The following is a 27,783-nucleotide window of genomic DNA, read 5'->3' on the forward strand; positions in this document are numbered from 1 at the left end:
CAATAATGTGGATAAAGTTTTCTGAAGAATTTAAGGTCTAGAAGTTAATCTCATAATTTATATCAACTCTGTTTCAATCAAATAAGGCTAATGACTTGTTGGAACAGTATATTAAAAGAGGGACAGAGGACAAAATGAAGATAAGCTTGTAACCTAAAAGAATAAAAGGACAATATGTATTTTTCCAATATGGAAAAGTTAGTTAAATTTTTCTCTTTAGATCTTTTTAGAACTACAGCCACGAACAAAACCAAAAACCAGCAGTAGCAATCGCAATGATGTCTTACATAGATTAGAATTAGCTTGTTAGAACTAGAACTGAACTATTTTTTTCAGGAAATATTCTGTAGCTACAAAAACATACAAAAACAATAGAAAGAAAATATTTACTCCAGTAAATGAGTTCATACTCATTGTATGAACAATTGAGTTATTTAGCTTAATTGACACAAGTGCACATAGGGAATTAAAATTATGTCTATCAAAATTTTCCACAGAAATAAGAACACATGAGCAAAACTGGAAAAAAAAAATTGTCAAGTAATTTTGTGGCAAATAATATGTTCAACAATAGAGGTACCTAAAAAAGAAAATGCTTTTCTTATTTGAAGATAAGGTAACATCTACTTCCTACTGAGGTAAATTGCCTCCACGCAGAAGCCCACTGTGCTCAGTGTTAATCCTTCCATACGTTAATTAGGCCATAATTTTCAGTTTGCCTGTCTGCATCCCTTGTCAGCAACTGGTTCTTTTTAGAACCTTCTGGGCTTAGTTTATAAAGGTTTTCCAAATTTAAACTGGAAAGACAGTATTTGTTTAGATCCCCCATGGCATTAATGACAGTTCAGCTCGAAACACAGATTCAGCTTTAATTCTGATCTTCCCCGGTCGTTGCTGGGCTGTTTTCTGGATCAGGGGAGCCTGGACCCCCAGCTTTGATCTACCGTGCCCTTAGCTAGCCTAGTTCCAAGTTCAGCAAGAATAGAAATGTTAAGGAACCCTCTCAGTAGAGTTGCATTTAAGGCTAACAAAAATGTCAGCATCGCATCAGTCAGAATCTGTCTTTTTCTTGTCCCTTTAATATCTTCACTTTGCAAGGTCTCCCAGGCAGTGATGACTTCCTTGTTGGGGTGTAGATGAGATTAGAGGGGGTAGTCACTATAAGAATACAAATAATATTAATGCAAAATTCAAAATAGAAAACTATGCTGTGATATGAATTTGGGAAATTTAAAAATAAACAACAATTCCAAAAGATCACATTTCAATTATTCCTCTAATAATACATGAGTGGTTACATGCAGTATAGACTGGGTAAATGCACACTCTGTTCTCCCTCGCGTGAATTTAAATCTAATGCAAAATGGACAGATCCGTTCATGCCTATGAAATTAAATCCAAATAGGTTTGCATTAGCATTAGGTTTAATGATCAGTGCACAATATAATTAAAAGATGATGTTACCTGAATATCAGATTTTCTGTAAGCGTGTTTATTTGGAGTTTTAATTGAAAATAAACAAAATCAGAAGTGCGAAAAAAAAAGTAGAAAAGATGTGTGAAATGTAATGATAATGGTTGACTTCTAAACAGCCAAGGAAATTATAGTCATCTTATGTGTGGGACAGGAACAAACACCTCTTAATTGCACTTCATTATAACGTACCTTTCTCTTCTCAGTTGTATATATTAATTATAAAAATCATGTTTCAGAGACGAAAAGCTGTACAATAGGGGTTTTTTTTCTTTTCCCTCCCTCCCTTATGCTGTCTGCAGCAGGATGGAAGAACAATATCAACTGTCATCCACAGAAAGAGCTTAAGAGCTTTCAAAGACAAATCATAAAAAGAATGAAAGGCTATTATAAAAAAAGGAGGAAAATGCTTTGATTTCACAGATTTGCTACTTATTAATGTTTAAGGTTCTCTCTTCTTCTTAAAAGTATCTTCTCATATTGTTTTGTATGTGTTATGTGCAGGTACATCACTTTTTGATGACTATATCACATGACATGTGGATTACGTAGCTCATTATTAACGGATGGAGGTTGAGGGGATAAGATATGGGGAAGAGTACTATAGCAGCCCTCCAGGCCTTGTATCAGTTCTTTGGATAAGTTGTGGAAAATTTGAACATGAATTTCATGATGCAATGTGACACTGAATTTTTAAGGTTGGTTGGGTTTTTTTTTTCCCATTTTGTTCATATGTTACTCTGGAGCAATACTTAAAGACCCTTGAAAAGTAAGGACATGGTTGTCTTATCTGTGTTGTGTTTATCTGGGACCAAACTTTTTGTGGCTGCAGATTTCTTTCTTGATTTGGATTTTTAGTTGATGTGTTTCCGATATGATTAGCCATCATGTTTCCTTAAAACACACATTCTACCTTGCAAAACCAAATAGTCTCACTGGCTTTGTTGAATCCAGGAGCTACCTTGCTGATGAAGATGTTGTGACTGCTGGGTGTAGCCTTGCAGTGTAACCATCCGCGTGAAACTTGGTATGTTGGACCATAAAAGCAGTGAGCCATTATCTGGTTATACTGGCTTTTAGTATCTCTCCTGTTGAAGTTTTTACCATTTCTCCCATTTTTTTTCATTTCACTATAAACTTGGAATATGGCATCCTGAAGCAGGAGTCTGTGATGTTACGTGTCTTGTGTGTGTCCTAAGGCTAAATGCTTTGTTTTACCTGAGCCGTACAGCATCTCCTGCAGCCTGTGTGGGTCTTACAGACGCGATGTCTCTGTCAGAGTTCTAGGCAACTGTTTTTTTCTTGCGTGCATGGCCTATTGATAGCAGGTGAACTTATGTTCCGGTGGGAACCTTATGTTCTGGTGGGAGGGAAGTCCTACATGTGCAAGAACTTGAGGCTTATTCATAGAATCACAGAATGGTTCAGGTTGGAAGGGACCTTAAAGACCATCTAGTTCCAACCCCCCTGCCCTGGGCAGAGACACCCTCCACTAAACCAGGCTGCTCAAAGCCCCGTCCAGCCTGGCCTTGAACACCTCCAGGGATGGGGTAGCCACAGCTGCTCTGGGCAACCTGGACCAGGGTCTCACAGGAAAAAATTTCTTCCTAATATTTAATCTAAATCTCTCCTCTTTCAGTTTAAAATCATTACCCCTTGTCCTATCGCTCCACTCCCTGAGAGAGTCCCTCCCCAGCTTTCCGTTGTTAAATTAAAAGTGGATGTAAAATATGTGTGAAGGAGATAGGTACTATGTTGAGAATACAAACTATTACTTTTAACACTTGTCATACTGATGAGTTCCTTTCCCCTACAGCAACCCCCTGCCAAAAAAAAAAAAAAAAAAAAACCCAAAAAAAAACAAAAAAACAAAACCAACAGTTATTAGTTATTAGTGAAAACTGTGATAACTATCAAAGGTATGACCCCTTTTCCTCTCTCATGAACAGCTGGAGCTTGCATATTGTTTGAATGCATTGGTCAATTTATGAAAAAGAAGATAAACAGCAGAAACAGAAAGAGGAGTTCTTTGCGGAACTGCTCGAATTTGCAGTAGGAGCTAGGCTGGCCTGCAGATTGTCCCGAGATCTAAGGATAGCAAATATATGATCTTTGAGTTTCTCTTCTACATCATGTGTAGTTCCATAAAAGCAGCATATGCTCCTCTGAACATATTTTCGTCATTCTTCCTATTATAAGCTTTATTCAATATTATATGTCAGAGCAACTCAAAGACAAGACAATCAATAGAATTTCTCTGTACTCCTCTCTATTTTAATGCTATTTGTGAAGTAGTTTAACCATTAACATGTATAAAGCTATCTAACTTCATGAAGAATAATCACATGATACAATTTTTTCTGAGGAAATATTAACTTTAAGCTGGAATAACCAACTTCCTAGAATTCACAGAAAAGCATACTTAAGTTAATATTAAATAAAAGGCTTGTGCAATCTTTTATTTTTACAGTATGTGCTGATGTGTCCTTGATTTAATCATTTTGTTTATGATTAATGAACAGTTCACCTTGAATACCAAACTTTGATTCATATTTCATTGAGAATTTAAAGAAATAATTTTTTAGAAGATAAGAAAGCTATTTTATGTGTTACATGGTATCAAAGTTTAGCACAATACACTCTCAGCAGTAACACAGGGAACTGAAGCTGATAGGATTTGGGAAAGTTTCAGTTATGACACAAGGGTTACCAAACCTCAGACTGTTCGGGAGATCTTCAGGTATAAATTGTGTCAATTCAAAGCATGAAACATTCTCTTTTTTCCATTCTCTATGATGTTTTATTCATAAATGTAGATTTATGCAGCTGAACTCAAAATGTAAGCATGTGAAATATTTTTGTTTGTTTATTTTCAGTATTTCTATTTATTTATAAGGCAAAAATAAATATATTCATAAAGAAAAGCAGCTGGAAATTATGACCAAGTTGCTTTTGTTAAAGAAGATGCACAATCGTGCAAGTTCAGAGTTTATATTTCACTAGGGGGTATAGCCATTTCTGTGACACTTCACCTACATAAAATATTATTAGGTAACAGATCTGAGGAAAGTTATGAAGCAAACCATGACAGTAATGAAAGTATCCGTGTATAATTCCAGAGCACAAAATTATTTGGCTCTATAAGTGTATCAATCTTAACGTAATTTTTTTTTTTCTGATCACAAAGTAAGGATTATTTTGAAAAGATCTGTGTTGGAGTGGGAGCAGGTAAATTTACAGGAAGCATTGTTGATAAATAATTCTTGATATAATGGGAATGCGTTAATGTGCCCGTGACCTGAGATCTACAGTGCTGTACGCTTTTAATTTTTAGAGGAGAAACACAGTTTGAAGATTGTCTGGGGTGGATAGATAATAGTTAATTTGATAGCCTAGGCATTCATTGTGTGATATCTAACAACCTTTTCTGACAAAATAGTTTTCTTACAATGATAGATGGATGACCATTCTGGTGTTATCAATGGATGACAGGAAATTGTTTATGTCCTAGGCTAGTGATATTACAAAATTATTGTCTGAGAATTAATGCAAAATTCATGGCAAAATTCAACTCTATACAGAAACACGTATTTATCTTTAATTCTGCACTGAAGATTGGGGGAGCAGGTTTTATGTAGTGCTCTGGCCTGTGCCACATTTAGCTTTCGCAGAATAATTCTTCAGAGGTAATGATGCATGAGCTACAGGATGAGCAGTTGAAAAACACGGTGCAAAATCAGACTGTGAGGTGAGTTGCAGTTTACACGATAGTTCAAAATTTGTCTCTCCAGAGAAGCGTGTTCCTGTTTTCCTGGTGGAAGAAATCCTTGTCTCTTGTTTTCTTCATTTGCTCGTAGATAAGTTAACAATCAGTTATTTTAGGTAAATTCTTGTAAGCAGAGGATTATCTAATGCAAGTTGATTCCAATGGTTTTAACCTATTACAGTAACATAAGAATAACAGAATTTTATAGTTGATTTGCTTTCCTGTGAAATTTTCTTTGATTATTTAATGTATAACTTGGCATTATACTCTGCAACTCAGATGATTTGAATTGTGAACTTTTGAAAAAATTTCCATTTTCTGGTTCAGTGAGTTCACTGCTGTTCGTTTAAGCTCCACATGCTTTACTTGGCTTTTACATTTCATAACTTTGTGGCATGTATGATTCAGGCTGATTCACCTTGATATTGACATCACAGCGTTCAATGACTTATGTGTGGTTTGTGTCACCACTTAAAAATAATGTAGCTCTGAGAATTTAGAGTGATCTTTGTCCTCTGGTTTGCTTAATATTGTGGTTTTATGTTTTTCTTATTTGTTCAGAACTATTTGTACTTTGGATTATTAATCTATAACTAAATGTTGTCCTCTGTTCATCCTGCTGACGATATTTGGAACCAGACCAAAGCTATTATCTTTTCCTTAAAATAGTGCAAAGCATTTATGTCAGTGTTTTGATGTGAGTTTCTTCTTCACTTACGATCTTTTTGGAAATGTGTCAGAAGGGGACAAAACTAGAACAGAGCAGTATCAGTACCTATGCTAGTTCTATGTTTTTACAGACAGAAGCCTTGGATATCCTGCCTAAACAAAACCTCAAAGGGAATGCTGGCTGTCTCTCCCAGTAGCAAGCGGAGAATATGTACTGTCACTTAAACAATTACAGTTTGAAATGAACTATGGCCAGTCACTATCTGAACTCACTGTGTAAATATTAACAAAAATTGGTAAGGAAATATCCTATATCACAGGGAACTGGTAAGGAAATTAACCCCAAGGCTCTGTGTCATCTCCAGGCTGTCTCCATCTTTATCTCCTCCAAGATCCCTCAGAGAGGGCACTCCAGAGTGATAATGCACATCGGAGCTCATTGCCTTTGAGTGGACTATTTGTGGCCCTGGCCACAGGGGGGAAAAGTCCTTCTTCCAGTGAGAGCTTCCAAGCCTTACTCAGTCATTGCTAGAATCTAAGGTGTGCATAGTTAGGATGAGAGCTTTGGTCCACTCAAGTTGCATAAAAGATTTCACGCTTAGAAGTTGTTTGAAAGTTTGTACCATATTAAGCTAAAAAGGAATGAACTGAGTGTGACGCCATAAGGAAGCTTTTGTTTGGGTTAAAACTTCAGATTTAGATGTTGTCTGATGTTCGGCAAGGTTGAACAAATGAAAGTAAAAGAATTTCATGGTCATCACAGGTAGATGGAGAATGAGTTCCTTAGGAGCCGCATGATGTAAGGGCTGCATAGCTTCTGTGCCTCTACTGCCACTGTAACCTGTGCCATCGTTAAAAGCAGCCTTAAATGAGAGAGTTATGATACTTGTGTAGAGGTAGAGATCTAGATGATAAAAAATATATGATTCTTACAGAGCATGTAACAGTTTGATGTTAGTCATATAATGTGTTTTCCTTTTCTTTTTCACTACTCTGTGACAGATGGTATAAAACAGAGCACCTCAGCTTCCTAAAAAATTAATCCAGTTATGAACATCTGGAAGCACAGAATGCTGAAAAATAGAGGCTGTGTGCAGAGTTTCCAAACAAATATTGGGGGGGCGTGGGGAGAAAACTCTTGTAAGTCTGCTTCGTTTGGTTGCAAGTATGCCACATTATTGGTAAATCTTTTAACTCAGGCAAAATTTCAACTGCCATCAAACAGAGTTTTTCTGCGTAATTTGTATTACTTAATCTTTAAAGGCACTCCACTGATTTCAAGGAAAGAGAGAAACTTCTGATTGTACAGTTCAGATATCTGTCTTACAAATTAAATGTAAGTGCACATTAATTTATGATAGTGTAAATGTTGGAAGTTCTTTATGAGTGGAGATTCTGCATGCTCTTTTTCCTGACTGCTGTCACTGTGAAAGTGTGTGCCAACTATGGACCAAAACTTTCTGCCTGTGTATTTATCTTTAACTGTGCAAGTGATAAATTTTAAAAATATGTTCCCATTTACATCCTATCCCAAATTTGAGTGAAATAGAAGAAAATTTACTTGCTCACATTAAAATTAATTAAGTTGGAGACGTTTATCATAGATTCTAAGTTATCAAGAAAATATTTTGAAGTGTGAAGGGAGCATGATAAATATATCAAAATCCTTATGATTATAACTGGCGTCTTTGAAAGAGTGGATTCCTGCTAAATGGCGTGTATAGCACCACAGATGTACAAAAGAACAAGAACCAAAAATGCCAGAGTTTCTCTTCCTCTCATTCTTCATAATAAGTGGTCCCTCTTTCATACTTGCAGAATGTATAAGTGAGGTTTAGTTCTGAAACCTATCGAAGACAGATGGGTCTGCTTCGAAGCTCAGCATTTTGTAAGAACCCTGTGTTTGATGTCTGGCAAAATGTACACTTACGCTAATATTCATCAGTGTGTACACACTAGGTCAAATCCCTTACTGTTACAAAACAGGCTATAAATGGTAATTTTTATTTCAGTACCAGAATAAAGAAGTTACTCCAAAAATAGGGGGGGACAGTGTGAAAAGAGATGAAGTTTTAGTTAGTACTTTTTATTGTGAACTTTTCAATGCAAGTCTGCAAATTGCATCGGCCCTCAGATTTAAACAGAATCCATCTCATGAATAATAGCTACTTTAGATCAATTTATGGCAGATTTATAAATTAATTACATGCATAAATAAGTGTGGGATAGGGCACAAAACCAAGATGGTTATGTTGTATTGTATTTTTATATTCTATGCTGACCTGGACCAAGTAAATTTCTATCTAATTACAATTCTAGTAACCATTTGTTCTGTTTTAAAGCAAACACAGCATAATTCCACTAGAAGAAATACATCAGACTTGAGCTGCATGAATATAATTCAGAATCTGGTTCGTTATGTAATAATGCAATAAACAGCATGAAGATGAATCAATATGCCTCAAAAATACCACAAAATAACTTAGCTTGCAAACAAAAATAGGTGCCATAAATTGCACTGAAAATAGGACTGCACAAACCTTTTTAGTTCATTTCTGTTCCCTGCAACAGTTAATTTCTAATGATTTTATTAGCGATGCAACGAGCTAATAAAAATGGAAGCTTGTACTGTTTCATAGACAAGGCCTTCATAACGTGTTTAGAGGCCTTTAGTTCTGCAGTTGTTTCTGTGTAAGAATCAATACCGCAGGCAGCAATTATGTGGTGTTGGTTTTTGGCTAAAATTCCCACACATCTGGGATAAACAGATATTCTATTCGAACTTCCTCTGTTAACTCCACCAGTTTCCATGGAATGACTCTCTCTATGCTTGTTAAGTAAATGATTGTTATAAGACTATGGAGACATGGTCGATCAAATTAACCCCTTTTGTCCGGCCTCCAAAATGGTTCCCTTCATTTGCCTAAATTCAGCTGCTTTGGGGAATTTTTTTCAAGCTTGAAGGACTCTCTGGATTCATCACATTAGCAAACTGTAACCTGAGAAGAGGGTCTTTGGAGCAGCAGGACTTCTTTGGCCCCCAATTGTTTTGCTAATCAAGATTATTGCCACTATTGAGATGTGGAAAGATAGCCTAGCTGACAAAATTTGTCAGCTTCCCATGAAATAGTTCTGTCAGTTTAGTCAGGGTGCCGGCTAATATTAACATATAAATGAAGTCTCTCCCCCTCACCCCTTAATAGATGCAGAGAAAATATAAACACACACACAAAAAAACCCTCTGTGCTTAAATCAAACAAGCTCCTTTTCTCAGCTCTAGCCCATGTCCCTGGAAATCCTGTGAGTAGTGGAGCTAAAGGGAGGGGGAGGGAAGTAGAATTTGCACAAAACTACTTTTAAGCCATAAAGCAGCAAAGCTCCACTCCCCTGCTGATAGCAACAGGAGATTGATTACGCCTGCAAAAGTACAAATGGTTGCCTGAATGCAAGTGGCAGACCTCCAAAGCAGTATGTTCTATGTGCTGGTTTTACATTTTATAGCAGAGGACTTGGATACAAAGTGGAAAAGTGGAACAGGGGGTATGAAAGAGTTATCTTTGCCCAGAGGTCAAACCTATGAGAACCGCCCCTGCTCCTTTGGGAGCCTGAGCGAAGGAAGGTGATAGCGGGGGGAATCCGGCCTCCGCCATCCTCCCCTACTGCCACTCTGCAGCCCCGATCGCCAAGCACCTGTTTTTTGCCTTTCTCATAATCAGAATACATATTGTATTTTCCAGCTGACCTACAAGGTGACATAATCTAATGCTCTTTCACCCACTTACACAAATTTCGCATTGTTTTGTCAAAGGCAAATGCTTTGCAGCAGTCTGGCGGCAACTCTTTCAAATCCCAGCTGTACCAAATCATAAGAAAGTAATTCAAACTTACACTCATTTTAATTGTAAATGGATCTACTGAAAGTTTCTCTTAATCTTTTAGCCTGATTTAAATATAAATAAATTAATATCTCATGATATTTGTAATCTGCAAGTCAGCAATATTGGCCTTTTGGTACTAAATTAGCTCTTGAATGGCAACTGTGCAGCAGCTTTGTGTAGTTAGTGTACGCATCAGAGATGACTCTTCTAACAAGTTCAATAGGCTTTGCAAAGCATAGCTTTAAATAGAAGAAATCCTTCAATCATGATTTGTTCTTGCTTTACGAGAAACAATCAGATTATTCCTTTGTGCTGAACTGTGACAATACTCTAAAGCATGAATGAAAACTAGAATATATGTTCCCCCAGTGGATTACATCAGCTTTCTTGTTCATTAGGCTAACATGAAAAATAGATTTAATGTGTAAAATATCTGTCACTGAAGAGAATATTAAGAAAATTACTTGGAAGCAGTTTGTGGGAACTTCAGAGATAATGAGTTAATGACAAAGCACAGTATTTGTTAAGTAGTTCAAAGCAGATCATTCCTAAAGAGTCCTGGGCGAGTAGCTAAGCTCCCTACTTCATGACTTTCAGAAGTTGTCACACAGAGTTGATTTCAACTTCTCCAAAAATGTCTTGTAAAATACTGCATTAGTTGCCCAGAATGTGGAGCTAAAGAAGCAGAATCCACACAGTACCGTTGTTACCTATCATCCCGAGTTTAATGGTACATGCAGTGTTCGAGTTCATACCTTTGATCTGAACTTCACTTTTCAATATTCTGAGAAACTTAATTAAGATGTGTTAAACTTAATTTCTCAACAGAGAAAAATAACTGGGAGACACAATATTAAGCGTTGTTGGCAGTAGGATAGAATTAATAGTAATCATAATATAAATTCTCTTAGGGTTAAAGTCACAGTCTGCTTAAAAGTTCAGATCTCAGAAACTTTGTGAATTTCCTTGATTTCCCTTCTAGCTCAGTAAAGTTTCACTGCATCAATTCCTTCTCCCTCCTGTGCTCTGGCCCCTCTCCTGCAGGGTATGAGGCAGGGAAAGGCTAAGGGATACCTTACTTATTACCCAATAAGTGGTGTGTTGCTGTTTTTGTACAAATAAATGAGTAGGTTTTGCTCCAGGGAGTTGATGATCTGGAGTAGCTTTTGGTTATCTGTTACACTATCAGTTCATCAAAACATATATATTCTTAATTTTACGTTTATCCAGCTCTAGACATTCTCACAGTTTGACTTCTTGTAAGCATCAAATCTAAAACTTCTTAGATCCTTTAAAGAGCTAAAGGAGTAATATTGACAGTAAGCGGTCAGTCTTCCACTAAACAGCTATCTTTCAGGTCAGTGTCAACCAGAACTCGCATAAAGCCTTCAGGAGTCAGCGAGATGCACTTGACCATGTGCATTAAAACCTCAGTTTACTCTGCGTGACTTTTTCTCGCGTTTGTTTCTGGTCACGCTCCCTCATTTTCCATCTGCAGGGCTTGTCAGGTATATAGTTCCACTAAGGAAAAGAAGCGCTGCCCGAAGGAAGGGCGTGGAGCCTTCCTCCTCCGCAGCCATCGCCCAGCTTGCAAACTTGCCTTGGAAGGGGAGCCGAGTGGTGCTTATAATGGAGTCCTTCATACCTCAGAGAGAGCAGCTGCCTCACACTTCAGTGCACACAAACAAAACACCTGCTTAAACCCAGAAAAACCAGTAAGCAACGAGACTGGCTATACGTTGGATGTTGTTTAGACTTTTTCTTCTGTCTTTTTTGAAATACTTTAACATATTTTTCTGCATTTCGGACATTTTGAAAAATTGTGGGTTTTAGTTTGTAGAAATGTGTTTTTTCTTCTCTTTTTATGGAACATGAAAAACCAGTGCCAATATTTTGCTTTCCATCATTAGTAAAGATAAGCCACCGTAAATTTGGTTTGGACAAGCATCCTGCATGTTTGCTACCCAGCTTTTAAACCTACTTCAAATCATACTGCGTTACTTGAATACAAGCAGCCCTTCAATCTTATCTATCCTTCTACAAAGTATCAGACAGATACTGAATACTGCCTAATTTGGTATTTTTCTCTCATATGTCATGGATACACAGGTGTATTTCTTGCACAAAATAACTGTAGAGTCTCGTCCGTGCTATTGAAGGATTTTTTTAGTGTAGCTTCAGGGGTGTAGCAAGGATCTTTGTAAGGAAACTGGCATTTTGACATTTTAATTTTAAGCTGTACTTTTCAGTGTATCAGGCTGGGAGACAGAAATGGCTCTTCAGGAATGGCAGAGATAAGTAACTCCGCTGAAAATTAAAATATAACACTAGTTAAAAGGTGATGAACTTATATCTCAAGATCACCAATAGCATTGTAACTCCTCACTTCTGAGATCTGCTTCACACAGATTGATCCTTGTTTCTAATAAATTTCCATCATTTCCAGCTGAAATGCCCATCAGTGCAGGGAAGGTGTCTGTACTGGTCAGACTCTGTAGTTCGTGTCAATGGCTGTTATCGTATGGTAGCTGTTATCATTTGTGATACAAATTTGTCATCTCCACCAGTTCATAATGAGCCTGACTGATACCATAAAACCCCATAATGCCACCAACAATAATTGTCATTCTAGTTGGAAGTTGCAGAAGAGAGATTAAGGACTTAATGTTTAAATTTTAAATGAAATATTCTCTCACCGTTATGGGTGGTCTCCTTCCCAAACATTGATAGGACAGTGTAGTGACATTACCCAATGCTATTGCCTGAACTATGCATAAAAAACAAGAAATAAAAAATTGCCTTCAGCACTGTCAGCCTTTTAAAGTTCTAAGTTGAATATGCAGATAGCGTCTACATTAACCAAAATAAGTTTGAACTTCCTTTTTTATTTTTAGTCTTGCCCTGAATTTTATTGGACTGACTAACTCTAAATAATAAGCATAACTATTTTATTTAACCAAGGGAAAAGAGTGGGAACAAGTTCTGACTGACAATGGCTCTCTGCTGGAACCCGGAGAAGCAAATGCAAGCAATGCAGTAAGGAAGATCAAACTTGTTACACTGCTGATATTCTAAGAGTTTGAACTCAGACTCCCTGCTGGCCTCAATTTTACAATGATAATCATTTCCTAAAATGTCTTCATTTTGTAAATGAAGCTGTACCTCCCTCTGAAGCAGGGGTTTGCAAAGATTAAATCATTTACATTTCAAAGTGTTCATTTTTTGCCAGTGTGAGAAATACTCAAGCAGGAAAATGAGTGCTCCTTTTAATTTTTGAAAGCTGGGGGAGCATTCATAGTGAAAATAATCACAGCCTATTACAGCAGCCTTGCTTGCCTATTCCCACTTCAAAAGGATGAGCCTATCTTTTCCCCGCCCAGCAGTGAATGACCACTTAAATGAGTGATGGCTTATTAATACTATGACTCAGCCACTTCTCGATAAGGAGAACAATAAAGGGTCAAAGCTTGAGCATCCCTTACAGGAATTAATGAGAACATGTTGCTGGTAATTTGGTCTTTTGGAGATTACATTTAAATTAAAAGGTTCTTGTGTCAGGCTTAATGGTGTGACCAATGTCGCCACTATTTGAAATCCAGAGACTGCATTTTTGTCCTTTCCACCTGTATAATTTCATTGACTTTATTAAGGTTGCCTTGGGGGTTGGACACCATTTAAAGAAAAAAAAAAAATCAAAGAAACCGACAGAACAAAATTTTAAGGAAGTTCTCCAAAAATAACCCTAAAAAAGTACATGTGTTTAAGGTCTCTTAAATTAAACACTTGGGCATAGCGTTGTTTTTGGAGTGAGGATATATTATTACAAAACCAATGAAACACACATATTTGGGATACGTTACATTAGCATCTCTGTGTAAGACCTGGAACTGATTCGTTTTCAAAGAACGCTTACTCCGAAGTTGTGTGTTATTCCCTTTTGACGAACAATTTAACCAGCCGGAGATGACAGTGTTTGTGTAAGTGTGTGGGTCTTTTCTTTTATTCCTCATCCTTCTTTCCATTAAAGACGTAGATCCTGGGATGTTTGGTTTTATTCTTAACTTTTATTTTTACATTTTATTATTTATATTTAAATTGTTCTTGACACTTTGAAACAAAGGCATAAAATATAATGGTGAGATCAGGGTTATTTAAAGGAGTTAACATTACTTTTGTTGTATATGTTATTAATTACAGCAGGGAAATCCAACCTACAGCCTTTCTATTGGGGTTTTCTATATTATCTTTTTTTTGTAGTTATGAAAAAACCTCATGTACTATCTTTTCCTATCTGAAGCCAATGCAATGATGATCTAGATAGGGTTACAAACATAAAACAGTGTTCGCTGTGCTAGCTAGTTTAAATTTTATCAACTATTTATAAACATTTCAGACATAATTCCAAGGGAAAGTATAGGTAGTTCAATTCAGCTGTTTTCTCATAGGGCAGTGGTGATAAAAATGCAGAGAAAAATCCTATATTACTATAAAAATAGGTAAATTATAAGGTTAAGAATTTCTTAATGGTCTTGATACGCTATTTCTGATGTATCTAGAAGTCATATAATAATTTTCCTTTGTTTTATTTATCTTCTGTCAAGGGTGATATTGCTAAATTTGTTGGAGAACTATAAATCTTAAAAGTTCTGAAACCAATACAGTGCTATAAGAAAAGCAAATATGGTTCTCCTGAGATTAATTGAAAAACTAAAAAAAAAAAAAAATAAAATAAAAAGCAAGAATATTCTTATAGAAAACCAACCCAGAGATAAGATTCTCTGTTCCAGCCAAGGAAGGTTTAGATTTGCACCAGAAAACAGAAGAACGGTTTCCAATGCAAGTGTACAAAATGTTGAATAATGCCCCAGTGAACGCTCTTTACTAGGCATTAGTTCAACGTTTGTGTGATTCTTGGGGAAACTGATAAAATGTCATTTTCAGCAACAGTGTGATCAAGTTAGAAATTTGGAAGGTGGAGGAAGGCTAAGTCTGTGTGGTGGTATCATGGTGGCAAGTGACACTCAATTATTTTACTCCTCCCCTTGTCTGTAAAGATACGTAAAAAAGTATTGCAAAATGCATACCGGAAATGATCTCTTCCGTAGCTTGTTTCTCCATTTGTCATTAAAACAGAGTTTCTGAGTAGCTGAGATTTGTTTCTTGTTCTCTGTTCACCAGACAGACAATATCTCTTTATTTGATGATCAATCTTTGCTGACATCTGTGGAAAGTTCAAAATATACTAGTTGAGTGCTTACAAGAACTATACAACTCATTTCTCATAGGATCTCTAAGCCTTGTAGGTTCTTAAGGAATTAGAACCCACCCAGATCTTTTATTATGACCCTTGCTTGTGTCCCAGTGATAGTTTTTGTCCTTTATTTAGTCAGTTAACCATTGATGACTCTGTGCCTACTCGTGATGCAGTAGGCGTGTACACATTGCTCTTGCCAGAGGCAATGAAATCTCATACCATTCTGAAACATAAAATATGACAACTCCATAATCAGGAGAATATTTAATGACTTGGAGTCTTAAACGGCCTCTCTTTGCTATGCAATATCTTTTAAAAGGAAGGTGGTGATCCAGAGCAATGTGGAGGAGAGGTAAACAGAGGGGACAGCTGGGGAGCCCAGTTTAGTTGGTGCCAAGGAGAAGAGCTGGCAGCCCCCAGTGCTGGGCACTGGGAAGCTGGAACTGCTGCCAGCCAGAGCCTCCCTAGGGGGTGGCTGGCTTGATCCAGGGGACTCTTGTTTTGTGACTAGTGACTTACTTTTTGTTGCTGAGAAAAGTGGCAACAAGCCAAGTAAAAGCCCTTTTTGTCCTTCACTCTCAACAGGGGACTTGGTAGCGGTTTGTCATGTGCCTGGGCATAATCCAGGCAAAGTCCCCGTATGCAATTAAAACAGATTTTGCTACTGTATGTGTTTCTTAGGAAGTGCTACTCCAAGTTAGCGGTACTGTTCATTCTTTTATTTAATGTTTTGGTCTGATTTCAATGCTTCATTTTCTTGGTGATTGTTTTTCTCTTTTAATCAATACTCATTTCTCAATATCAGCATTCCTTCAAATAATTCTGGTAGTATATACATAAAAGAGATATCATTTATAAATAGTAACGTCTATGAGTAGCTCTCTCTCTTTAATGTAAATGCCAATATATTTCATGATCGGAAGTCTCCGATGTATAGGTTTAGCATTTAATAAAAGTATTAGCAGCAGAGACTTAAATCTCACATCCCTTTGGAACTGTCATCACAGTAGTCTATCATCATTGTTTTTATGCTATTGTAACCTTAGTTTAGCATTTTATTTGTAAATTTAAAAAATTATTATTGTTATTCAATTTTAAGGCACTTGAATGTAATAGACCTAATGGTATTAGATAATCAATCTTAGTTATTTATCTGCAGCTCTTGTAAGGTTTCTGCTATTTTACGCAGTTTGGGTATTCTGTGAGAAGTCTGTAGTGGAATACATTGTCCCAAATATCACTTATCTTAGATGATCATGACAGATATATGGTAGGCAGAGTCTCACAATTATTCATCCTGAGTAGTAGTTCTCCAGTAGAGTATTTCTATTACATTCAGTGGAACATTCCAGGAAGTAAGGGGCCGTGCAGCATGCTTTAACAGATAATTTGCTGTAGCTACCTTTTATATGACAAATCTGTTTTGTAGAGCAATATTAAGAATCATTTGAGAAAAATGTCTGTCTTCAGAAAATATAATCTCATTAAAAACAGAAAGGTTCATACAGTGGTCTTAGTTTCCTTAAAAATAAATCTTTCCTGAAAAAAGGTAATTGTGTCCAGATTACACTGATTGGTCTAAGCAAGAGAGCTGCCTCTGCACTAGAATACTGAATGTTAGGATTATCCCCTCCTTTGTGAAAGCAAGTCTTGAATCTCTGTTCCAGTAAATATTTCTACAATATAGATTGTAGAATCCATCTACAATGTAGATAGTTCTACATTACCCTCTATGTAATTGTAGAAATTAAAAACTTAATAGGAGAAGTTAAGAGAGTTGATACAGAAGATATCTAGGCGGTGGCTAGAATATTCCCCTGAGATCTGCAAGTGGGGAGAATGCTGCTACGTCCATGTGTCTGATTAGCCCAGGTTGGACGCCTACTTTTTCACTCAAACCTTACACATTTTTCTTCTGTTCTTGTGCAGGTATAAGGGCAGAACTGGTTGGATTGGGACTCAGGGGATAAGAAGTATGTGCCACTCGATTCTGCTTTTTTTAACAGTATCCTAATTGTAAGTACCTTCAAGAGTTGTTATTTCTTGTAATTTTAATATATCAAGTAGCCTTATCTTGTTATGTAATATCACTGCTACAAGAGGGATTGCTTTTTCTTAGGGGTGAACACTCTGGATATAATCCAGATTGCTTAACAGAACACTTTCATTAATGGAAATGGCACATACGAGCCACACTTGAAGTCAAGTTTGTACGTGTTTTCATTATTGTAGCTCTCAAAACGCTTCATGTTTATTCAGGATTCGTTCTTTCCCAGTGATACTGGAAGTAGCATGGTTCCCCAAAACACATTTTAGCATTTCTCTTCTGAGTATCTCTGAAACACTGAAAACACTGAAATGATAGGTTTTGTATCTCATAGGCCCTGATCCCTCAACTGAAATATTTAATAGGCAGATTTCTGGGAGTGGTGTTTTTTTTAAAAAAGTATTAATGAAGTGTATATAGTCTAGAATGAAGTGTACTATCTCCAGATTCAGTAGGAATCCCAGTGTGACCTGGGGCGCTTTAGCAAAAATTGCAATATAAAGCACTCGGAGAGTAAGGACAAGCTTAAAGTGGATTAAGGTATGCCCATCCCCTGAGGTAAAACCTGTTCATAAATGTTTTTGTTTCCCTTGATGCAAAGAGAAATGCAATATACTTTCCATTGCCATCTGATAGTGAACCACCTTCTGGAACACACCGACAGTTTGATTGTGGGACATTTAGTCCAGGTGGAATTTCTCCAGCTTGCTGGAGTTAAATTGTTGCCAGGATTGTGTCCCATATATAAATAGAGGAAAGAGATAGTCCTTCTGGAGACTTGATCCTCAAAAAGCGTTTTTAAACAAATGGCATTTCTGAGAAATTGAACAAAATGTTTCAAGATAAAAGAATGTTAAATATAGCTAGAAATAAGAGAGCCATATGTTCAAAGCACATCAGCTTTGAAACCATGCACTTAACCCTGGGACTCAACAAGATTTCACATTTTAAATAAAAATTTTAACTTCCTGAAAAGATAAAGTTCATTCATCTTGAGGGTAGCCTAGAAAGAAAAGAAGGAAAATATAATCTGTGGAGAAGCCTTTCACTAAGATAAACATCTTCGACATTAGAAAAAAAGAATATAACATGTAAAAATAAGATGGGTCATATCCCTTCTTAAAGAAGTCTGTTGTTACATTTGTACATCAAAGTAGGAGTAAGGTTATTTTCTGAATGGATTTTTTGGCTAGCAAGTACATTATCTTCCAAAACTGTTGCCAGATTCATAAAATCTTAGTTCAATGGGATAGAAATGCACCGGTTTAGCACTCCTATTTGAAACATTATACAGAGCGCAGGCTGTTCTAAGTTGGATGCAAATGTTACACAAATATACCCATTAGAAATTTGGTCCACTAGAAGGAGTTTATTTGGTTGCTTCTATAAATTGTGCTGATAAATGTCAGCCTTTGTGTGTAACACAGTATACACGTGTTTGTGCAACAGTCATTTCTGTTAAATTGAATTGATTTTATTTCTTACACAAACTGAGCTTTCATCCTGGAATAAGTTTTCCAGTAACACAAGGGCAGATCAGGAAATGTGTAAAATGGATCAGTGCCCAAAACACTAAGTTATACATCTATTCTTGGAAAAACATGAGAACATATTGTCTTAAAAAGAAAAGTATAAATTACAGAAGAACACAAGTTCATTTGAACTTGCATATTGAGCTCCCCCATCTATACAAATCCTCATTACATTACTAACTGTAGCATGTAGGTTCTTTGTTGAAGGTAGCTACCTAAATATACAGACACGGACACAATTGAATTTCACTTAGTTATCTGAACATATGGGCATATTTATTTTACTATTAAGTCAGCTTTGCCTTTTTGTAATATAACTATACGTTAATATACAAATAGGATATTGCCCCACAAGTCAAAAACAGGAATGTGAAATGAAGTGAATTTTTTTTTAGCTTTGTTTCAAATACATTGAAATGAAGCTTTGGAAAGTCTAAAATACTACACAACCTGATAATTTTCCAGATAGAACTTACTCAAAATTATGTCAGATGAAAGGCATCTGTGAAAAAAGTTTCAACTTACCGAACGACTGTTGTCTTGAATATAAAGTAGACTGCCGTGACTGTATTAAAGTGTATCGCAGAATATATGAGGATCTATTTGAATGGTAAATTTTACCGATGCTCCTTTTGCACTTCTCCATCATTGCACTGCGTCAAACAGACTTTTAGATTTTTTTTCTACAGGTAAAAAGTACAATCAGCAATCTCATTAAAAATACAATGCAAAAATAGACAGTGAGAGACTACGTAACCCTATACTCAATTAAGTGACAAAATAACAATTGAAAAACCAATGGCAATTCTGCAGAGCCGTTGAGACATTAACACTGTATATCAGAAGAAAAACACCCAGACCAAATCCAGAGCATCAAGAACCTGGACACACTCTTTCTGCAGGAGTGTTCCCCTCTGTGTGTAGACATAGCAGAGACCGTTTGCCAGAGAGACATAGAATGAGATGGTAAATAAAAATAGACTATCAGAAAGTTTTCAAACTTTTAGTGCTTATTTAAACTGAGGAACTGCTTCTTTATATAAGCAAAATAGACAAAAGGTTTCAGATGGAACTCTTACATTTGTAAACTGGATTATTTAACATAATTGCCACCAATAGCAATGGACCGGGCTCTTTGCGGAGCAAGTACCTTGTGGTGCTGTGTCTCAAGCCCTGGGTTCCTGTGAATCCTGTTGAGTCCATTTGGGTTCCAGCCGTGTCTGCTTCCATCTCCAGCCCTTGAAGACTCTCAGCTTCTCTGCATCCCTGAAGACCTTTCAGGGCCAGTGTGTGCCATTGGAATAGAATAACCATAAAGTGATCATCTTCGCTAGGGATTTTATTGATTTTCATGGAGACCTCAATTAATAGTGTCATAGGTCTCATGGGTTCACAGAATAGGGTGTTCCTTCTTCAGTGGAGCTTTCTTGCATTCAAGAGGCATCAGTTCTTGTCATTTTGGACTATTCACATAGATAAATGCTTTCCAAGTTGAAGTCAAGCAAGTCTCATTGACTGTGTCTGAACTTGAAAGCCAGTGCCCCCATGATGTACCTTAAAGTCCTGGCCTGTTGACCACACAGGCTGTGATAGCACCACAGCTCTCTCTGCTCAAATGCTTAGGTCACCTTCTAGAGGGAACGCTGGAAGGATGTGTAGCCAGATTCAGACCATGAGAAATGCTTTTGGTTTCCAGCCCTTTAGATGTACCCAGGTAAAACCTGTTGAATTTACATGCCTTATTTCAAAGAACGTTAACAGCCAAGCTCTTGTCATCTTAACTGTGCTTGCATACAAGCTAGTCTGACCTCCTTTTAGAAATCAAGTTTACCTTTTCCCTTCTGTACTTGACGCTTCATAAACCCTGGTAAAATTGCAGTCACAGTGGAGAAACTGCACACGGCGCCATTGACAACGGTCTCTGAGAAATGAGGAAATTAAGGGTACAACAATCCCCAATAAAACCTGCCCAGCTACTTAGTGTCACAAATGTGCCATGATCATTATATACATTAAAAGAGGTGAACACGTTTTGTTTTTCTTAAGAGCAACAGTAGTGTTTTTCAATAATGTACTAAGGCATCGGTTTCAAACTGTTGGATTATCACTGTTTGAATAAATACAATGTGTTTACGTGATGAATGCTTTCTCTAGAGGTTGCCCTACCTTCTGTTGATTGAGTCTAACCCTGTTTAACTACTTTGACAAGATTCTTGCCTGCAGTAACATTTTTAATTAGCATTCTTGTTTGTTTACGTCTAGAGATTAAGGGGGAAAATAACTAAAAGCTTTGGAACAACTATTGAGTCTGCACTTGCTCTAAGATGGAAGAAAATAATTTTTGGTATATGTTTAAAATTATATAACACGTTTCAGATGTTGGTTCAGATTACTGTTGAAATGGCATTCAAATCTGGGAGTGTTTCTTGCTGGTTTTGTCCTTTTAAAAATTTCCACTGTGCTTTTTTTCATCTTTAATTAAATTTCAATTCATTTTATAATACTAATTAAAGTATTTACAGCAAGAAATTCTATCCATTTGCAAAACTACAATAAATTGTAACGTTTTCACAAACAAGCAAACTTTTTAGAAGTTTTGCAAAATCTTTATCCTGTGTTTGTAAGACATTGAAGCGTAGATCATCAGCTGGTATAAGTCACCGTTATTCACTGGAGTCAGAAGAGCAATTTTGATTTACAACAGTTTAGAATTTGGCCAATAATCTAATTAATATAATCAAAACCATGTACAGACACCAGAATAAACAATACCAAACAGTAAGGCACGTAACCTATCTTACAATGAAAATAAAATGAATGTCCCAGGCTTCTTAAATCACTGTTTCATTACATAGCTTTGCTTTCTATCAGCTTTGATCTCCTTCATTTCATTACAGCAAACTTCTCATTAGAGGCATGAATTTCTTCCTATGAAATTGATCTCACTTTCAGCACTGATATCTAGTGACTTTTTCCAGTTTCAGCTTTAGTCTTTTTATACAGCACTTTAAAAAAAAATCCAAACACAAATTATTACATCATAAGTAGAAGAACATATGGCATGTCCACAAGTGAGTACACAATAAATATGTTTCTAATAAATACTTTGGTGCTGAGTAAATTACAGAAGAGAGAAGACAATAAACTACCATTCTGCTATTAATTCCTTTTCTTAGCATGGTAGCAGTTATTAAATTAGTTTAATCATAGCCAAGTGGTTGAGGTGCAGTAGCCCTGCTTATTACACTAGCCATTATCATCTCACTGTTACCTTGGGCTTTCCTCATCTGTTTTGTATTCACCTTATCTCTCAGATGCATAGCTTGTAGGCTTTCTTCTTTTATATAAAAAATGGGTGTATTTTTCATGTCGGAACTGGGCGTTGATATATGATTCTGGCCTTCAAGTTTTGTCAAAAATAAATACTGATTACAATAATTTCAGAGCAATGGACAAAACTCATTTAGCCTCAGGACAGAACCTTGTGCAAAAATTTCACTTTGTTCAGCTTGCATTGGTTCATAGCTGTATAGAGAAACAGCAGAGGTAAAACTTCGAAGAGTATGCCCACTACGTACCAATTTTGGCCATTGTTGTGCCCAAAGTTAATTCTACAAAGTTAGTGCATTTTTTTCATGAAGTATACGGGTTTATTTTTGGTATTAATGTGTTCTGACTATTTGGACAAATCAAGATATTTTCAGTGGGCTTCCTTGCGTGTAATAAAAGTAATGGAAGGCCTGCGTTTTGGCATCTGACAAACTCGGTGTTTAGGGGGGAATTCTTATATCTGTAGGCTGGACAAGCGGGGCTTCTGCAAATACACTGTCCCATTACAGCTTTCTAATTAAAGATCAGCTGCAGGAAACAGTAAATTTAAAATAGTGATGACAATATTAAAACTTCCTGAGGAAGAAGGAGACTATTGAAGATAAGGAGGCAAATATCCTATTAGAAGAAATAGAACGAAATGCTCTGTGGTGACTCTAAAGCATTGTGCAAGTATTCACAGTGGGCTATAGATGAGAATATGAAAAAGATGAGTGTTATAACATCAAGGGGTATGAATGACAAACAGATGCTAAACAGACAAATGAGCTATGGCTGAAGGAGGCCAGTGCTGTTGTATGCTGAGGGAAGAGAGAGGAGAGGAAGAGGTGGATAAAAAAAAAATATAGCCCCAGAGAAAACTGAAAACCATGCTGAGAAGTAGTCTGGAGAAGATCACAGGAAACAGCTTATGGAATTAAAAACATTTGGGAAATTACAGCACTTAGGAGGAATTAAATATAAGAAAGTAATGGTCATCTATGAAAATAGAAACTTCAAAAAGGAAGGGACTGCAGCACAGAACCTGGAGGAGAAGAGCTAGAAAATCAGTAGATATGATCTCAGCATGAATAGAGAGATGTGTTAAGGACCCCATGCAACATATCAGTCTCTAGGAAGACCTTTTATGAACAGTTAACGATAGACTTTGGCAACAGAGAGCAAGGAAATGTCTCAGAGAGAGAAATATCTGACTGAAGTGATGGTCTTACATCAGTCCCATTATGACTGGGAAGAATGTGTATCAGATATAAATAGCATCTTAACTTAGTTCAAGTGGATATAACTTGCTTTTCACTGATACTCCTTACTGTTAATTTGTTAAAGATGCTGAGATTATATAGATAAATATTAGCATTATTTACAAAGTAATGTAAAATTTCATTGGAAGCCGAAGCACTGAAATAGTGCAAATGTATTTTTTATTTTCCTAATGAAGTAACCATATTGAAAGTATTATTTTCAGGCTTTGATTATCCATGTAAGCTGGTGGAAATATTTGTCAAGTATTCAGATTTAAGAAATGGACCCAAGCATAGATAAGAAAATGAGTTCATAGTGAGAACAGATGCTACAGAGACAAAAGATATCTTCAAAAACTGTATATGGCCTAATCCCATAGCCATTTTCTGTACGTATTCAGAGTCTAACTTTTAAAAGTATTTAACAGTTGTTCTGCTCAGCAGTGTAATTGTGGCTTATGCATACTTAATGCTTACCTCCCTGCTTATGCCAGTCAGGTGTTGTCTTCTGTGTGCTTGCCAAGTCATTTCTGTACCCAAGATGACATGAAGTTGCATGGGAGCCCAAGTTTCATCTCATTTCCTTTGTGTAAATATTTCTGAGCTGCAGACTGTAGGAATTAAAAACTGAAATCTCATTGAATTGGAGAGGAATTAGGCACCTTGGTACCTCCATAGATCTTGGCCTAGCCCATAAACAGGGCTTAGCTCCGTCATTGTTTAATACAGCGCCTTTACCACCATCGATATGGTACCCAGTTTTAAGTGCCTTGATCTTGCTTGTTAATTTGTTAAAAGATCTGTGAGTCATAATACCAGAGCTGGCTAGGCTAACGTAGGGTAGCCTCAGTAGAAGACAATTTTTCCTTCCAAAATTATCCAGAAGGTGGGAAAAGTAGGTTAAAATGACTTCAGGAATGGGTTCCAGCTCCGTCATATGCTGGGCAAAAGAGGTGCAACCCATCAGGGGAAAGGAGGAGTGACCAGCTGTGCTTGGAGGTGCAAGTTTATTCAAACTGTGGGGGTGTAGGGAAAAGAATGCTTTAATTGTGGACTCTGTGAATGATGGTCCAAGTGTGCCCAAGAGCAGAACCTCACATTTCTAGTGGAAATTTTTGTTGAGCCAGTGTGTTTGATCTTCTACATGCTTCTGAGATTGGTTGCCAAGAGAGAACTTTTGAACTTTCAGGTTTGTACTTTCTTACCGGAGACTATGTATAGGTCTTACCATAACATCTTGTTTCAAAGTTACAAAAATCATTAAATGCTTCTGTAATCATCATCATGGTCATATTTTTAGGTGGTATTGCAAAATGGCTTTGTAAACTGAGAATCAGTGTGAAACACGTGAATGAATTCCAGAAATGTAGCAAATGGCACAGTAATGAGAAAATTTGTGGAAAAAAAGAAAATCACATGAGCCACAGAGTTTGGAAATGTGTATTAAATACAGTTGACAAGTGGAAATTGTAGGGTCAGAATATGAAAGAAGAAACCAGTCAAAGGCTACTCTAAATTCCACATGGCAGCAACAAGTGCAAGGCAAGCTAAGCTTATCTTGCACAACAGTCTCAAGTGTAGAATGCCACGTTAGAGCTAAAAAATAACATTTCTTCCTCATCCACTTTAGCAGAAGTTTAATAACTGTGCAGCTGGAGAAACAAAAGAGCAAAATTTCTCAGAAAAATTTCAAAATAGGATACGTGCGTGCTGATCAGCCAATGTTTATATCCTCCCCCTTTACTTTTCCCTGACCACTTTCCCAAACGAGAAGGATACCCAGCTCTCTCCTAATTCCCCTTCAGGGTTCTGGTAGCAGCAGTACTCAAAGGAAAGGTATAACTGCTTCTACCTACCCTAAGGAAGCTGAAGGTTATTTTACTCCGAGAACACGCTGTTCCACCCTGTGTTTGTTCAGTATTTTTCTTAAACCATTATTACTTGCAACTTTACTTCTGGGTAATAAGAGCTCATTATAGCGCTTTTGCCCTGATAATTCAGAAACCTGAAATTAAGATAACTCACACTCTAGCATTTCTACTAGTTGTGCTGTGCTTGCGGTTCTTTTTTCATTCTTAAAGATGTCCTTGAGTCAGCAATACTTAACTAAAATACTCTATGTGTTCCAGTATTGGGAGACCTAAAAGTCATCTTGACCTAGAGCTCTAGAACTGTGAACGCTCTTACCTCTAGTTAACCTGCAAAAATATCAGATATTTCTAGGCAGAGAATACAAGGCCACATGGGCCAGTAACGTGACAAATGGTAAAATATGTTAATTGCATCAGCATAAAACAGTACCATTTTGTTCCTAGGTAGCCTTTTTCATTCTGAGTGCCTCAAGATGTACTCCAAATTTTTATGCAACCTACAGCTTAATTGATAATATTGAAAGCATTGTTTTTACAAATTTTACAGAAAGGTTCACATGTTCTAAACACTTAAGCGCTGTTAAGTAGAAAAGAGGTAAAGGACGAGGATTTCTAAGCTTTTCAAATGAAGCTTGTTTTGATAACTGCATCTAGTTGTGATACTGTTCTGTATGGATTTCATATTATTTAAATACTCCATGGTGATGGATTCTGTGCATGTGATACAGTAATGCTTCTAAAAGTAGTTGTCATTGTGATCCATTAAAGTATGGCGAATGCAATATCTATCCTATAAACTCTGGGATTCATAAGACTACAAAATAATTAAGATAATAATGTAAAAAATGGGCAAAACCACATTATATAACATTAGCTTTGATAAATTTTGTTCCATAAAATTAGTTTTTGAAGTAGAAATTTACTAGGTTGGTCTTATAAGTATCTGTCCTGCAAAAAGTATATTTTCTCAAATTAAAAAATGTCTTTCTTACAGAATTGGCTACAAGTGCCTTTTCTTATCTTTCATGGTTTCCAGTACTATGTAAATTCATAGCTCAGAGGAATGTTGTAACCTCACATAATGAGTTGCGTGATATATTGAGGCAGTTTTAATGTATTTTAGTTTGAGAGAGGATTATATTACTTTTCCCAAATATTATTTTGTTTCTTCAACATTGTCATAAAACCTCATTCAGATAACATTAAATATCTTCTTTAAAGCTTACAGAGGCACCAGGCTGAGGGGATATGGACACAATGCAATCCTTAACTCACCCCTATTGTGCGGGAACAGAGCAGGAGCTTCCAAGCTGCTGGGGGTCTTACATATCTCATATGTGCTGCAACAATGAAACAAATTATGAACAGGGCTTAAGGCTCAACTCTGAATTCTTGCCTTTGTGAGTTCGTGTCTCATGCCTGGAGAGCGTGGTGCTCGGAGACATGGCCTGTCTGTCTGTGAATAGGAGCAGATGGATTATTTTCTGAAGTTTGACATTCAGACAGAGATATCTCCTTTTTTGGTCTGGCGTTTCTATTAAGTTTGCACAAGGAGATTGAGTACCATCAGGGGTTTTCATATATGAATTAATTAATTTCAGTAATAATGTATTGATACTGATAAAAAGGTAGTTGTTAGTCTGACAGAATGCAATGCCATTCTGTTCCGCTTTAAAATATGCTGGTATAGAAAAAGCAGTTTTGTTAATGTGCAGAATCTACCCCCGCTCTAGGCTGTACTGAAGAACCGATCGTGAGGTCAAAGATGCATATTCAAAGCTGTTTCACAAAGAACGTCTGAAGCGGTAGCCAGTTTTGCAAAATGTTTCAAATGTACTGAATTGGCTGGCAAAAGGAATTATTTCACATGACAAGAAACGTGTGAGTTTTCACAGCGCCAGCGCTGCAGTCCCGCTAGTCGTACGCAGCCAGGTTACGCTTGCTGCCATTGAGTTGAATCTGCTTTTGGATAACCTCCATGGGTTTACTCCGAGAGGAGAATACCATTCAGTGGAAGAAGCTAAACCTTTAGCTGTTCAGAAAACAAATGCTGTTTTAAGTTTAATTATTTCAGCCGCCTACTGATGATCTGAAAAAAATCTTTTAACAAACCAAGTATTCTTAGCTAGGCTGCTGCCTTGGCTATATGATCTTTCACTGTATAGCTGCGTGGAAGTGCGGTGATCAGAGCTTAAATCCTTCATTCTTTAGGCAGGTAATGAAACATAGAAGCAATTTCTCTTTACCCTCCCACCTTAAATTTTGATTTGGTGACATTATCAGATTTCTAGAGATGAGCTGAATCTGTCTCTGCCAATACAGAGAAGTGAACAGAGGGAGAAGGTGGCATTACAAACAAAAAAGGTCAATAATTATGGACCAAATCCTGCTTTGACTGAAGTGGCACAAATGGCATGAACAGTTGCAAATCACCGATGGTAAAGCCTAATAAAATGTCCTTTGTATTCATAAGGTTGTTCCCAGTTAATATTTGGATTCTGTAAAGCAAACTTGAAAAATCTTTAGAATATAAATATATAAATATAATTTTATAGGAATGGCACACTTTTCAGACTACAGTGAAGGAAAACATGGTATATGTAAAAGAACAACTGTTGGCATTTCATTAGGTATGTATGTCACACAGGAATATGCATCTTAGCATAAGCATCGACAACTGGATGTTGTTCTTGTAAAAGTCAGTGGAAACCTTATCCCTGAT

General features: G+C 36.8%; 1 long non-coding RNA gene across 1 annotated transcript in view; it reads left to right on the forward strand.

Moving 5' to 3' along the window:
- Nucleotides 1-27,783, forward strand: part of LOC134515412 (uncharacterized) — a 199,484-nt gene that overhangs the window by 160,689 nt on the left and 11,012 nt on the right. Inside the window, exon 2 of the long non-coding RNA XR_010070981.1 lies at nucleotides 16,970-17,056. This is a non-coding gene — a long non-coding RNA (uncharacterized LOC134515412). The remainder of the gene's footprint in view (nucleotides 1-16,969; nucleotides 17,057-27,783) is intronic.

The sequence above is a fragment of the Chroicocephalus ridibundus genome, chromosome 4, assembly GCF_963924245.1.
Source record: "Chroicocephalus ridibundus chromosome 4, bChrRid1.1, whole genome shotgun sequence".
Taxonomy (NCBI): domain Eukaryota; kingdom Metazoa; phylum Chordata; class Aves; order Charadriiformes; family Laridae; genus Chroicocephalus; species Chroicocephalus ridibundus.